We start from the raw sequence: 16768 nt of genomic DNA on the forward strand, positions 1-16768 counted from the left end.
TTCCTAGTACTGCTCTTTCGAATGTTGCAGGTGCATTACATAACCCAAAAGGAAGTACTCGGTAGGCATAAGTTCCCCATGGAAAAGTAAATGTGGTTTTATCTTGATCTTCAGGTGCCACCTGAATCTGATTATAACCACTAAAACCGTCCAAGAATGAGAAAACTTCTTACCTGCTAATGTACCTAACACTTGATCTATAAAGGGCAAAGGAAAATGATCTTTAAGGGTAGCTTTATTCAATTCTCGGTAACTAATGCACACCCTCCATTTACCATTCTTTTTAGGCAGAATCACTAAAGGGGAAACCCATTGGCTATCTGAAATTGGGTAAATGAAGTTTACATTCAGCAGTTTTTGCAACTCTTCTTTCACAACTTCCCTAAGATTTGGATTCATTCTTCTCTGAGGTTGTCTGATAGGTGTGCAATTTTCCTCAATGTAGATGTGATGAATACAAGTCTTAGGACTAATTCCTTTCATGTCAGCATATTCCCATGCATATGCAACAGAATGTTGTTGTAATGTATTGATTAGCTTTGCCTTTTGTAATTTCTCCAAGTTATTGCTTATTTTCAATGTTCTCCCTGGAAATATTTTAGTTGTATAGCTACCAAATTCTTTCATAGAATAAAGAGACATCTGCCTAGATGACAAATATTCAATGATGGATTTTTCTTGAAATTGATCATGTTCACATTCTTGAGATGATTCAAAATTTTCCATTGTATTTAAGATTTGACTATCTTCACTAATATCTAAAATAGTAAAGAGAGGCTAAATTTCATTGTCATCATCAATCCATTCTTTGTCATCTATTTCTATGATTTTTCTTGCTGGAGGGTATAGAGTGAATTTCTTTGTTGAATTCCCATAAAAAATATACATATCACCAGATCTACAGCTAATGAAAGCATCAGCTGTGGCTAGCCAAGGTCTTCCTCATATCAATGGATGTCTTCCTAGATTGTTCTTGGGGGTTAATATCATAAAATCAACAAGATATTCCCAAGAATCTAAGGATATTGAAATATCTTCTAACACTCCATGTTGTTTGATTACAACTCTGTAGGCTAATTACAGTAATGTAGGTGTGTAAAGAAGATTAGGAAGCTTGAGCTGTTCCATGGCTTGTTTGCTCATGATGTTTATTGTTGCCCCTAAATCAATCAATGTATTTGGAATTTCAACTCCATTGATGTGTGTTTTCACAATTTAACTTCCTGGTTCTACATATTTTTGTATGGCAATTTTTCCCATCATTATATCTTCTATTTTTCCTACCAGGTGAATTATTTTTGTTTATTTTTCTTTTCTTCTTGGTTTCTTTATGCTCAATGCCTTTATTGTTTTAGCTAGAATCAGAATCTCCTTAATGGCTTGTAACAAAGGAATTTTGATACAAACATTTTTCAATTCATCTAGAAAAACATAATTGGGCAACATGATCTGCTTTTCTACTCCTCTATCAACTTGTAGTCTTTCAGGAAAGGGAGGTACATAAGTAGATATTGGCTACTCAATGATAGGAGTTGAGTTCACTGGTTCCTTCTATTTTTCATTTTCAGTATTTTGGTTTTGGAGAGATGTTCCCTCAAAACTTTTATTGGGTTGTAGAGAATCCTCCTCAGAATTGTCTTATTCCTGAATAACTACAAAAGGTTTTTCCTTTTTTAATATCCTACCAAATCTTAGTTGAACATCATCGAGATCTAGAGGAGTGATCATATAAGTTGGAAATTGTTGTCCTTCCACCATGTAAGCATTCTGAGGATTTTTATTGTTGGGGTTTGGTAATGGTTGGGCAGGTAGCTGATTTGGATTATGCTAAAATGGCAGTAAGAGTTGAGGACTTTGGTTTTGTTGTGGGATTTGTTGTGGAAATGGTAATGAAAGTTAAGGGTTCCGATTTTGAAGTTGTGGCTGCCGATTTAGTTGTGGAATGTGTGGGGGAGGATAATTCTGATATGATGGAGGATATTGCTAATATTGAGACAATCTCCCATAAGGATTTTGCACTCCTTGTTCCCATAGTTGAGATTGAGATTGAGGTTGAGGCCAAGGTTGCTGCCAAGAATTCCAATCGGCTATCTGCTAACTTCATGATCCACTCATATAGCTCAGAAGGAAAGGATGCAAAGAAAAAATCATGGATTTCCATGTACAAGTAGCGCTCCAACCACTGTTCCTTAGATACTTGCAGAGTTCTATTTTCCTGCATCGTGAACTCGTGAATCTTCTTGTCCAACCACTCTTCAATTTATTTCTTTGTTGGGTTCCAGTGGCATGACATCAGACATCCCTTATGCATATCCTGGTCCCAGCAATAGAACCATTTGTTGGCTTGTATGTGCCTGACCCAGGTTCAAAGGTGATTTAGCCAAGAAAATCTCAGTACTACTGGCCCTTTTGGCAATAGTCCGTGATGAGCGGACTGAGGTCTCACTCGAAGTAGTATGGGAGGGTGCTAGAACTAGGTTTTTCACCTTAGGGATGTCTTATTAGCTTCTAGAGGTCCACAGTTTTCCCCTGCGTGCACGTCGTTATGTGCACTTGTTCTTCCTTCGCAACCTGTGATGCTGCTTCTACGTAGCCCTACTCGGGGCACAACCCATATAATACAAAAGTCCCTTGTTATTTAATCTGCTATTACCTAATTTCTTAACTTGTGTATGTAATATTAATGTATATTACAACATATTTAACAATCATATCAATTCGCGCAATATATAAACCAATATAAATGTAAAGAAAACACTGCACAAAAGATACAGAGAAATAGGAATCAACTCCTCTTTATTATTCTTTTGATCCAAATTACAGACTCGACACCGCCCTCTGCACTCAGCTACTAGGGTCCACATAGTTAATTATGGACTTTACCACGCCTCTATGCACTTAGCTGTAGAGCCTCTTCCTACCACTACGATCCAATACCCTTAGACACTTCCTCTATCCTTGAAACATTCCTGCTCTTCTCTCTAATTCTCTATCTTTAAACTTAGAGCCTTGCTCTATTTATACACTCCCGTGGCCCACGGACCATGGGTAGGTCAACATGACTTTACATTACATTACAATAATTTAAGGCAGACAAATCTATGCCTCATCCTATACTCCGTGCTCTTCGCCCGCAATTCGCGGAGTCTTACAAAACTTTTGACCAAAACTTGGGCTTTGAGCCCCAAAACATGTTGTACTTGGATTCCATGCCCATCACTCTTCTACCCATTGTGATAAAGAAGAGAACAATGAGGAACATTGTTGGAAACTACACCTAGAATTGAGGCCCAAGAGGAACGAGAGAAGAAGAAGTGAGTTACATTTGCGCAACGTGACCAAGAATCTGAATCAAAGGATGATGAGAAGATCACAACTACAAGATTTGCAGGTTTTGGACCAATTGACTTGGAATCAAACTCAGATGATGAAATGAAGATTGTAACTCTTGGGATTAGAGAAGGGGTACCTATTGACTTGGGTTCCGATTTCAGAGATTTCAACATACATTGTGCCAAGGGACAGAAGGGAACTAATGGCTACAAGAACTTGAAGTGATCAACCAAAGAATTGAAGTGGATAATTTTGAACTAGAGAGACTCCTACAAGAAGTTAAGAAGGAGAAACAAAGTTTGCAACATTAGTTACAAGCCAAGGAGGAGGCCTTCGAAAGGTTGTAGCATAACAAGCCTGAGGTAAAAAGTGATTCTTCAATTTCATGTTATTTTTATGACGATGATTTTGATGCTTTTGAGAAACATACTACAAGAATTGGATCAAAATTTTTGAAGAATATGGGGTATCAAGAGAAATTCCTCGACATTAAAGGCCAAGGCATTGTGAATCCCATCAAAGTGAAGGAATTTCCTTGTTATGATGAACTTGCGTATGTCAAAAAAGAGATTGGAGAATTCGACAAGACAAACAGTGACCAACCAACGATGGATGATGGGAGTAGCTCATCACATTACTATGATAGTGAGGATTCCACATGCTCTTATTGGAGGCGCACCAGGAGTAAGTGTTCCAAGATGATCCAGAAATTTTGGAGGAACAAGAATCATTGTAGTAACTGCAACGAGGTTGGACACCAAAGAGCCACATGTCACATACTCTATGCCTAGAAAGATCCTATGAAGGAACCAACTGGTGAAGAAGTTCAACAAGAGAATCCACCACAAGGATATGACCCGTTCACTTTGTTGGGTAAGAGATGGTTTTACTAGATATAGTAGGTTGTAATGGCTGCATTTATAAATCATGTGTTGCAATATAATTGTAAAAGTGATGATGTTTTTTCCATCACTTATTAAAGCAACAATGGTGTTTTCTCCTTTTTTTTGATAAATGGGGTATTGTTTTCTATTATGATTTAAAATTGGAAACTCTTGGCAAGTATGGGGTTGTTTGAATCGTTTGTGGTCTTATATGTAATTTGCAAAGAATGTACAAGTTTTCATGGAGTGTAGATGTTGAAAGAGTGGCTTGACAAATGAATATGCATTTACATATTATGTTCATACTTTTGGAGGACCAAAAGCTCCTCAGTGGGAAGGAATGATCTAGATGGCTCCAAAAATGTTCAGAATTCAGAAGTGGCTTTGGAAAAGATAAAAAATAAAGGTTGTTGGATTAAAGTGAAAGTAGTGTCAAATTGAATATCTCATGGTAATATTTCCAATGACACAAATGAAAATTCAATCCAAGTTTGTATGTGAAACTTATGGTCAGTCAAAGTTTTGGTCAAACTAGGCTCATTGACAACCACTACTGAGGCAACAATTTGGCACTTGCCGGTGACAGTTTTCGGTAGGCGGAACGAGTGAATTCGTCGCCTCTTTAATTTTTTTTGTAACCCCAAAATATCTTCGGTGGGTTTTAACCAATATTTTTTAATATTATTAAAAATAAATATTTAAAAACACGTAGCGGTCCACCAACCTCGCCATCCCCATCCATTATATATAATATATATATTCGGCCAACATGGGAAGTCGTTACAAAATGGATATGCTGCATATTAGAAGAAGGTTCAGCAGCGATCAAACCTGCCTGACCAAAATAGGTGGCCCCATAACATTACACCAAAAAAAACCACAAAACACCAAAAATTAACCAACATGGGGTTTTCAAACCGGAACTTTCTAGTACCGAATTCAACATGCCAACCAACGTGCAAGCACATGCAGTGTTGGTAACTCTACCAATAAAAAAAAATTAAAAACCCACTCTTCCATTCGACCAAGGGAAGAACAAAGACACACAGAACCTAGATCCAGAATGCAATTCAAGACAAAAACCTAACCCACTGAATCATGAGGAATTCAAAAGATTCCCTGGGACGCTGATTTTTTATAGAGGCAGAAGTATATCAAATTTATACTCATTTTTCGTAGTTTTCTGCGAGGAGTCTAGTGGTGTAATCAGTTTCCTCATCTGAGTAGCAGATCTTTAGTAAATTTGTAGAGATGAATCTTTGTGGAATCTTGAGGAATCTAAAAGATTCTCTTGGGGCCAAATTTTCGCAGTTACAGAATCATGCCAAATTTATACTCAAACAAACCATAATTTCACCAAGATTCTGATGGCATGATCAGTTTTCTGATTGGGGAAACAAATCTTCTGTCAAATTGCAGAGGGGAATATTTGTGGAATCTTAAGGAATCTAAAAGATTTACTGAGGGCCAAATTTTGATAGTTTGGGAACCAATCCGACTTTATACTCATTTTACTCATTTTTTTTCAAGGAGTGAAATGGTGAAGTCCTCTTTGTCATCTGAGTAGCAATATTCTGGTCAACTAGCGAGAAGGAATATTTGGGAAATATTTGAGATTCCCGAGGGTCCAAATTTCAGTGGTGTCAAAAAGGGGTCAACTTTATAGTCACTTGACATGATTTCGTGCTAAGAACTCAACGTGGTAGTCTATTACTTTAGCAGAGGTGTGAATTTTTAGGCCATCCCCTAAAATTGAGGTATAAGGTACCTTTTTTACATGCATGTAATATTATTTTTTGCTGAAGATTAATGAAAATGGCCTCCCCACTTTGAGCAGAGCCTAGAGACATAGCCCACACTAGGTGAACTCTGTTATCAACCTGTTGTGATTTGTTTCTCATGATTTCCTTTCATTTTTGTTTATGTATATGTATGCATTTTATGGTTACATGCTCTTTTATATGTGATTCTAAATGCATCAATGAAGTAAAAAGATTCGAATTAACCCTCTTATTAAGTATAGCCACCATGGTTACCTCCTCAGGTTCATCCCTGACTTGGATAACCTTCTTCACTTCCTCAAACATGTTTGGGAAGAAGCTATTCCATATGGGAGAATTAAAGTCATCCAAGGCCTATGCGTTTGTAACACAAGAAATGAAGAATGGTAAGTAAATTGCATGACAGAATTTTTAATGATCTTTAATAAATTTTATTAGAATTGTTGCATGTTTTTACATCATTGGAATGACATCTTAGCTGTAACTTAATTGAAATTTTATCATGGTATATATGTGCACTTTGATATGATGTAATATGATTTTGGTTCCATTTCATATGTTGTAATATTAGAAACATAACATAAATATTAAATATTGCATGAAATAAATAATAACTTTTCATTTTGAATGTTTTTTTTTGCAGAACACGGGTCTTCTAGAAGATCCAATTGATCTTGAGATTGATCCAAATTATGTTGGGTCTAGTTTAGACATTCAAGATGATGATGAGGAGGTAGATGGAGATGGCATTAAGGAAGACGACAAAAATGATGATCATGATAGACATGATGATGATGAGTAATTTACTGGTAGTATCTAATGACATTGATCATATAGACTCCATCATGGATCATTGTTGATAAATCATTATGATGCCTCTTTTCATGTTTATTATCATATGTGTCATTTTCACTTGTAGTAACATATTGAGTTGTATCATTTTGACATGTATCATTTTGACTTATATCATTTGGACATGTATTATCTGGGTCTACATTATGTGTAGCTAGTCAGGGACCAACATTTTTTTTTATTAATAATATAAAAATGCCTGTTATAGTTAAAAAAATTATCTTGTTATTTTATTCCAATACTATGGTGTGGTCGGTAACAATAAGAAACCTGAAAGAGATCTACTCTGGAATTCTCTATGATGTGAATTTTCTCCTGCATTATGTGTAGATGGTCATGACCAACAATTTTGTTTATTAATAATATAACAATACTAGTAATAGTTAAAAAAAATTGTTGCTAGTTTGTATAGATTTCCATTTCCCTAAAAATTTTTTATAAATGGTATGCTATAAAATAGTTCAAATGCAATATGACTTACCTTATAATTGTATAGGTTATTTAAGATGCATGATATAATTAACTAATTTAATTGTAATAAAAAAATATTAAATTAATAAATGGAAGCAATAAAGGAAGCATCATGAGTTGTTAAAATGAAAGGAGAATGTGGCTCTAAAATGGAAGTAAAATTCAACATTAAATTGGAAGCCATACTTAGAGATATTTTTGGCTCTAAATAGGAAGTTAAATTGGTTTCTTAACAAGAAGCAAAATCAAAGGCTAATTAAGAAGTAAACTCCAACACTAAAAGGTAGCAAACCCAAGTGCTAAACAAGAACCAAACCTTGCAACTAAAAGGAAGCAAATGACGAGGTTAATAAGGAAGCAATTTTGGAAGAAAAAAATCTTGAAGCAACAATGGAAGCCAAACTAGAAGCACACTAGAAGAAATCTTCGAAGAAAAATTTAGTGTTACCTAAGTAGAAAAAAAACCAATTTAGGTAGCAAACAAATAAGTAATAATGGAAGAAATACTAGTAGCCAAGCTTGGCATTACCTAAGAAGAAAAAAAAAAGTAATTTAGGTAGAAAACAAAGAATTCATAATGGAAGTAATATAAGAAGCCAAACTTGGCATTCTCTAAGAAGCAAACAAAGAAGTAATAATGGAAGCAATATTAGAAGTAATAAAAGACACTATAATGGAAGTCATATTAGAAGCTAAAGAAGATGCCATAATGGAAGAAAATCTAGATGCAACAAGCAATGCCATATTGGAAGCGAAACTCGAAGAAATAAATAACATTATAATGGAAGCATAATTTGGCATAAATTAGGAAGCCAAAAAAGAAGTTATTTTTGATGCCATACTAGAAGAAAAATAGGAAGCACAACTAGGAACAAAACTATAAGTACAAATTGACACAAAAATGGAAGCAAGTATGGGAGAAATATTTTTGAGTGCTAAACCCAACATTATTTCCAGCGCTATTTATGTTGCCCAAGTGAAGAGGCATTGTAGCGCCAATTTTTGCATCGCTAATTAAACCCAATTCGTAAGATCAAATATACTAATTTTTTATGATTTTTCTGATGTTAATGGCATGTTTTGTTGTAGTGTGACAAAGTTATGACCTTTGGAAAATAATTTTGATTGTCCTTTGGTAGGAAGGGTTGAATAGACATTCATTGTGCTTCCCCTTGATAGTAATTCTATGTTTGAAAAAGGGGTAACCAACCCTTTGTCATGCTCCCCTTACATGAATTGTTTTCCCATGTAATGGTTAATTTATCATTTCTTCAATTCCATTTCAATAATAATACTAATCTTACCAAAGATGGCTACACCTTCGATCCGATAGCAGGTGTGTCTACCCAGATCTCCATGGATGGTGAAGGCTCGGACCTCTCCCGGCATTCTAATAATAATTATTATTATAATAATAATAAGTGGATTAGTAATATTAATAATAATATTATTATTAATAACAATAAGCGTATTAATAATAATAATAATAATAATAATAATAATAATGGGATTATTGATAGTAATGATAGTATTAATAATATTATTAGTAATATTAGTAATATTCTTAATAATAATGATAATATTAATGATGTTAATAATAATAACATTATTATTAATAGTAATATCAATAATAATTGTATGAACAATAATACTAATAATGGTGATAATAGTAATGTTAATAATAATAATAAGAACAATAAGCTTAATAATAATAATAATAATAATAATAATAATAATAATAATAGTAGTAGTAGTAGTAGTAGTAATGGTATTATGGTTGTTAATAGTAATATTATTCATAAGAATAACAATAATCGAAACAAATATAGTTCCTATAACATAAGAAGTAGTAGTAATAATGTAAATATTAATAACAGTAATCTTCCTCTGCCTCCCCTTATTAACAATAAGGTTATCAATTTATCTAGTTTCTACTTTCCTCCTTCGGTTTTTCAAGTTTTGGGTAAAGGATTAAATTTTTCCTTGGCCCCTAAGAAGATCCTTGTAGATGACATTATTTGTGACATAGAGTTTGGTATTAGAGGCGTACTTGATAATATTAAGGACACCATTAGACAGGATTGTGCCGTGATCCTGAGAAAAGCTAAACCCCCAAAGGGCAACCTTCGCAGGGAAGAATTTGTAGCCCTCAAATCCTTAAACCGGAACAAGGACATCGTTGTTATGAAAGAAGATAAAGGTGGGACTACCGTCATTCTTAATAGATTTGATTACCATAATAAGATGTTGGATCATCTTCATAATAGTGGAAGCTATAGGAAGCTTCCCAAAAACCCACTTAATAATATTTCCAGGAATGTGGCCCTTGCCATTAAATCTAGTAACTCAGTGAGTCCCCTGCAGCATAAACTCATTGAGAGCAACCCTATCATGCCTAGAATCTATGGGCTCCCTAAAATTCATAAGGAAGGATCTCCCCTTAGGCCCATAGTCAACATCATTGGAGGTACTACCTATCTTCTTGCTAAGTTTCTTGCCTTAAATATTAAACCCTTAGTTGGTCATAAAGAGTCCTTCGTTAAAGACTCTGCTTCCTTTATTGAGGAACTCAAAGACTTTAAGTTGGACTCTGGAGACATTCTTGTCAGTTTTGATGTTGTTTCATTGTACACTTACATCCCTATAAATGAGGCCAAGGAAATGATCAACCGTCTAACGGATCCTGATACCACTCAGTTAGTGGAGATCTGCCTCACTTTGACCTTTTTTAGTTTTGAAGGTCAGTTCTTTGAGAAACCTTGTGGAGTCACCATGGGCTCTCCCCTATCCCCTGTTGTTACAAATCTTTTTATGGAGGATTTTGAATCCAGGGCTCTTAACTCAGTCCGCCTCTTGCCTAATCTTTCGAAGAGATATGTAGGTGAAACTAATGTCATCTGGTCTCACGGCCAAGAGGAGTTAGATCTCTTCTTCGATAATCTCAATAGTCAATCCTTGGTAAATAAGTTCACTAAGGAACAAGAAGTCGATGGTTTCCTCCCTTTCCTTGATATTATTATTTCGAAGAATAGTGATCGTTCCCTCTCCCACCGAGTGTTTCATTAGAAAAATCATACAAAGCAATATCTTTATGCTAGTTCCCACCATTTCCTGGCTCAGAAATTGGGGGTTCTCAACACCCTTGCTAATCGTGCCTTAAGGATCTCTGATGAAAAGAGTTTCGGGGAAGAGAAATCCCATCTCCTTAATGTCTTTTTTGAGAATGGTTATAGTAGATACCTGGGACATAAGGCTTTCCTCAAAGCAACCAAGAATTCGTTAACTAAAAAGGAATCGAAGGAACGAATTCCAGGTGTCCATCTTCCATTTGTTCAGGGGACCACTGATAGAATTGCAAGGATTCTTAGGAAACATAATGTCCCCTCGTCCTTTAGACCCCTTAACACCATTTGTAAGTCCCTCAGATCTGTGAAGGATCCTATCAACCCTAAGGACATGAAAGGGGTATATATTATTCCTTGTTCTCGTGGGACCCCCTATATTGGTGAAACAGGTCACTCCATTAATCAAAGGATTAATGAGCATGCAGCTGACCTTAAGCATAGGAGAACCAAGTCTTCTGCTTTAGTAGAGCATGTGGAGAAAACCAATCATCACGTCTGTATCGAGGAGGCTAGTGTTATTGCTAAAGTTTTGCAATTCCATCACCGGAAATTTAGGGAAGCCCTTGAGATTGAAAAAAGGCCGATCAATCTCAATAGAGAGGATGGCTGGAAGATCAGTAGTTGTTGGGTCCCAACCCTCTCTTCCTAGTCGTTTTCTTCCTTTCTTCCCCTCCCTAGGTTTAGCTTGATCTTGTTGTCTTTTAAGTAAATTCCCCTTGTTTCCCATATCCTGTGGCCTTTATTCTTTAAGGTGTGGTTGTTATTATTTGAGGTATTTTAGTAGCACTTAATTTATGCTATTAGGTTTATTCTAATAATTTTAATTAACAATAAAAATAATCTTGAAATTAATCTATGATAAGATGCTATTTTTAACCCTTAAATAGGCTATTAATTAATTTTAAATATTAAAAAAAAAATTCTGACCCTTAAGTTACTCTAATACTTACATATTTATAACTTTTATAAATAAGTATTAAATTAATTAATGAATTAATATTTTTTTTTTTAAGTTTATAAAATAGTCAATTTAACTCGTACTTTAATAAGAATATAACTTACTATATTACTCTAATATTTATATATTTAACAACTTCTATAACTAACCATTAATTACTCTAATTTTTATATATGTAATAACCTTTATAATTAACTATTAATTTATATTAATTAATTTTATAACTAATTTATTTTAATATATATTTATAACTATAAGTTTATAAAATGGTCCCTTTACTTTTATTTTAATTAGAATATAACTAACTGAACAAACTTATTTATTTAAATATATGTTTTTCCCCTAATCCAGTCCATCTAACTGTTTCCTGGTCAAATTTAGTTGTTAGACAATATAGCCATTATCTGGTCAAGAACTATAGCTGTTGGATGTTCTACTCTAACTATTTAATATGCTAAGCTAGATCTAATTCTTCAACTTGTCCTGATGATGAACCACACTGGTTGGTTTGAAACGTGTCGACAAATGAAATTTCTTGTGATATACGCTGAAAAATCTCTCATAAAAATACTAATCTTGTTAAAGGGTTAGTTGAATCTTCTTCGAGCTCCTCTCAACATGAAAAGTATTCCTGAATAGGGTAAAATGAATATTCCTTGTGCTCCCCCTTGATGTGAATACTATGCTTGACTCAATATTTCCATTGATAAGGGTCGATTGACCCTTTTAAACATAAAAATGATTTTCATAAAAAAAAAAAAAAATAAATAAATAAATAAATAAATCTACTTTGTGGAGCATGTAAAATAACCCAAAAATATAAATAATAATAATAATAATAATAATATAAAGTAGACTCTTGCTGACAAAGTTATGAAGTTTCAAAAATTATCCTCGTTCTCCTCTAGTGCGAATAGTTTGTTATACCTTCTCTAGACTTCCTCTCAATGAGAATTCTATACGTGAGGATGGGTTGGTCAATCATTTTCTAGAATCATTGTCAATGATAACAATAATATGAAAGAAATGTTAACCAACCCTTCCTCAAGATCTGCCAAGGAGGGTTCAAACAACCCTTTATTAGGCCCCTTTTTTATGAGAATATTATGCATGAACAAATATTGACTAAACCTTCCACATTTTCCTAGAAAAGAAATACTATTTGTGGAACGATTAATTAACCGTTCATCAAGCTCCCCCTTGATGTGAAAATTATGATTAAGTAAAGTTTGGTTGACCCTTTTATGGAGATGGATCAAGAAGGATCGATCAAAATTTACATAGAGAAGGATTGATTGACCCTTATCAATAGAGGCCTACTTTTCATAAACTAAGCACTCTAGTGTGTAGAACATAAAAAATTACCACCCTCCCTTACCTCCCCTACAAAAGAAAGGAGGGGAGAAAATGGACTCTAAACTAAAAACTTACGAACTTTTAAAAATCAATGCCCTTCTCCTTAGTGAGAAGGGTCAACTGGACCTTCTAGTTAGAAGCATGGATGTTATATGGAAAATTTACTTCTACAGAAACAAATGAACTCGCTAGATCTAGTGGTATGATCTAGAACAACAGAGGAAAAAAATATTTAAGTTTTACTTGAAGAGATTAGAATACAAAAAAGAGACTTGGAATCTATAGTAAGTCCTCCTCTTCTCTTCGCTTGTAAGCTCCAATCCTATCTCCACGGGCTATCAATGGAACCTGCAATAATGAATAAAACAAGAAAAGAAACTACAATATCCATAGCATAATCAAATATCTTTATTCATTGAGTCAACATGGAATTGAAATACATAAGCATGAACATGATACAAGTATTGGAAAACAAAGTGATTTTTGTATAATAAATAAATTAGAAAGTTACAACCATATATAGAATTTTACCTTGTAGATGTCTCCCTAATTGTCTTGTCCTTACTTTCCACAAAGAAAACCTTAATACTAAAATCTAATTCAAATGGATGATGATTCCTTAAGCTCAAAGTAGCAGCATGAGGGCACTAGAGATCTCTAAAATTCAACCCAAACTCCATGGGAGGTAGTAAATTTATAGGGTAAACATGGTAGTTTAGGATTTACCAATCTAGGCTTGAGATCCATTTATGATGGAGGAAAAGCTCAAGGGATAAGAGGTAATATCACTAGAATAGCATAATATAATAATTCAAGATCTCTATCCATGGTAAATGGTTAAAGATATGTTCGAATATTTTGGAAGGAGAAGATTAAAAAGTATTTTTTTAATTTTCCTAAAGTTCTAGAATCAACACACTTGTAGAATGGAGCATCATGTGCTAATCAATGCAGATTCTCAGTTATAAAACTTGCATCCAATGCAAGTGGACATGCATGTAGGATGCATTGGGCCTAAAAACATGGTTTTTGAGTAGATAGACCTAGAAAATTTGACCTTTTAGAGAGATGATGCTTAGGTATTTGTAAAGGGATTATGAAAAAGTGTTCAAGGATGTTGATTGATCTGGTTTTTAGGCCTTTTGGGCTAATGTGAAACCTGAATTGTAACATATTTCCCCTAAAGTACAAAGTCAGAAGAAATGGATGAGGACTGAAGTGCTTTACCTTGTGACAAGTCCATATCAATAAAAAATAGGTCAAGATCATCATCTGTTACAATACATATTATCATAATGATATCATCGCTGAAGGAGGCATACCCATGCTCAACATATAAGCATATATTACATGTATCATGACCAAGAAGTCTTTTCCACTAATGACATAGTGGGGACCCATGCTTGGATGAATGTCTGAACAATCATAGCCCTCATACTTTGTAATACTGTATGAATTCTGAAATTGCAACCTGGATGGATGGAGTTAGATCTAGGGTCTTCTACCTAGTCACTTGATAGTACAAGTCTAACCATGCGAATAAATGAGATGAAGTCAAGCATGTTAAACATCATCTAATTACCAACCAATGATGTAAGTCATTAGCAGACATGAGAGAAACCACCAATAATGATAATGGCTTTCAAGGTACTATAGTAAAATATGTGTTGTGTGAATGAATGAGATGAAGTTGAACACCACACAGAATCTTTCGATTGAAGTCCAACGATTAGGACTTATCACTGAGAGTGAGGAAACATTCCATTGATGTATGCAAGCTCCAAGGTGCCAAAGATAATTTCTATGTCAACTTCCTGGATAATGAGTTGATGTCAATGAAAATCAACCAATTGTAGGAGGGCCATGATGTATCCCTCATCAATGACATGAAACATGTATCAAGATTTGAGACAAAATCATGTTGATGAAGAGATGATTTAGGAGTGGCAAAAATGAATGAAGGCTTAATAGTATCGTATCAGATATCAACTGAAGCAATTCTTTTGAACATATCGATGACACTTTATGCAGTTGGAATCATTGACCCAAAATCATTTATGAAGGCTTTTAATATGGCATGATTAACCAATGAGGAAAGCATATTTTCCAACCCAACAGTCATGAAGATGAAGAGAAATAGTGTCATGTTCAAGAAAAACCTGCTTCCATTAATAGGTTAAGTACCCTATTTTCCCAATTTCCCCAATCATTTTTGGTCAATACCTCTTTATTTTTTAGAATCTTGAGGAGGATAACATATGATTGATCTATAAGTTCATGCTTCAGATGAATCCTTCTGAGTATTTTTAACGAATTCTGAGGAGTTATCCATCCCCGTCATGGTTGATGAGTCCAACGGAGGTATAAATTGATTTATTTTTCATGTTTAGAGAGTTTCAAAAAGAGGCAAAAAAGAAAACTCCAAAATTTAATTTTTGTAAATTTATTCTCTTGAGTCTAAGAAGGAAGAAAACGATACTCAGAAGAACCTTTTATTCATGTTTGACTAAAGTATTCCTTTTTTGTAAATAGTCTATCCCAATCCAAAAAAGGGTTGAACTTATGTTGGTAGGCATCTTTTCATTTACTTTAGCGAGCTCAAAAAGACAAATGCTCGACAATATTTTCATTTTTAGGGAGTCTAAAAAGTGGTGAAAGAGGACTCCTGTATTTTTCTTTGTAAATAGTCTATCCCAATCCAAAAAAGGGTTAAACTTATGTTGGTAGACATCTTTTCATTTACATTAACAAGCTTAAAAAGACAAATGCTCGACAAGATTTTCATTTTTAGGGAGTCTAAAAAGTGGTGAAAGAGGACTCCTCGTGGAGGAATGAGTGGTATAAAGGGTAGCAACTAGTTTTGGTCATAATTGAACTGCTCAAAACATATAGAGTTTAAGAGGTAAGCTACTAAGACCACTCATTGCATTGGTTCCCCAGGAAAGGGTAAAACAGCTAGGTGAAAGCGTATGATCGTCCAAGCAGATGATGACAATGGAATGAAAAAACCAAGGCTCATATGGAAAAAATAGGCTGATAAAAAATGGCAATCATGAGCATAGGATAAGAATGGTTTAATTTCTATACAAGCTTGAAACATGGGAAACTATGCTTGAAATTATTTTCACTTTTACACAATCTTAAAACAAGGAAAAACTATGTTTGAGAGTGGTTTTCATGCCCCCAACATAATAACACAATTCTAGGTGCATGTCCTCCCAAGGTTCATTTCATTCACCTAATTATACTACCAATTACTAATAGGTGGATGGAATGAATTTTTATTTACAAGATCAAGTGAAATACCGAACTCAACATTTATGAGATATAATAAAAGACTCAAATTCGAAGGGGATTTTTTCATTTTTTAACGAGTTGACACAAGAAAAGAACTATGCTCATGACACCTTGCTTCATTTTTTAACAATATTGACACAAGACAAGGAACTCTGTTGTGAGACCTTGTTTCATTTTTAACGAGCTTGACACAGGAAAAGGAACTCTGCTGTAAGACCTTGTTTCATTTTTTAACGAGCTTGACACAAGAAAAGGAACTCTTCTACGACTATTAGGTAGCTCAGTAACCTTGTGGGGGAAGGTAAACCATTGGTGAGGGATATCCAGGATAAGACGAGATGGGTTGGGATATTGTCATTTTCATCCCACCTTGATACAAATTGTTTTGATAATTAGGATAATATGTACTAGGTTTTCGAGTCCCAGAAAAATCTTGATATTGTTGGAAAGGTTGACCTTGGAAATATTGGCATGGATAAGGTTGTTCTATAGTTGTTACCTGACCTACGAGAGCTTGGGGCATTCCTTATAAAAGTTTTCCAAATGAAATTTATGTCATTCCTGGAAAAAACTTACTAATTGGCACTTGTGGCATGCTATAAATGGGTTGAATTACTTGTACCTATTGAATGGTCTGACCAAGTGAGTCATAACTTGGAGGAGGTTCCATAATAAGAAGAGAAATGCCCCCTTGCTCAATGGGATTTTAAC

Source organism: Pinus tabuliformis, chromosome 7 (assembly GCF_031772625.1).
Source record: "Pinus tabuliformis cultivar Carrire ecotype Pingquan chromosome 7, CPIR1, whole genome shotgun sequence".
NCBI lineage: Eukaryota > Viridiplantae > Streptophyta > Pinopsida > Pinales > Pinaceae > Pinus > Pinus tabuliformis.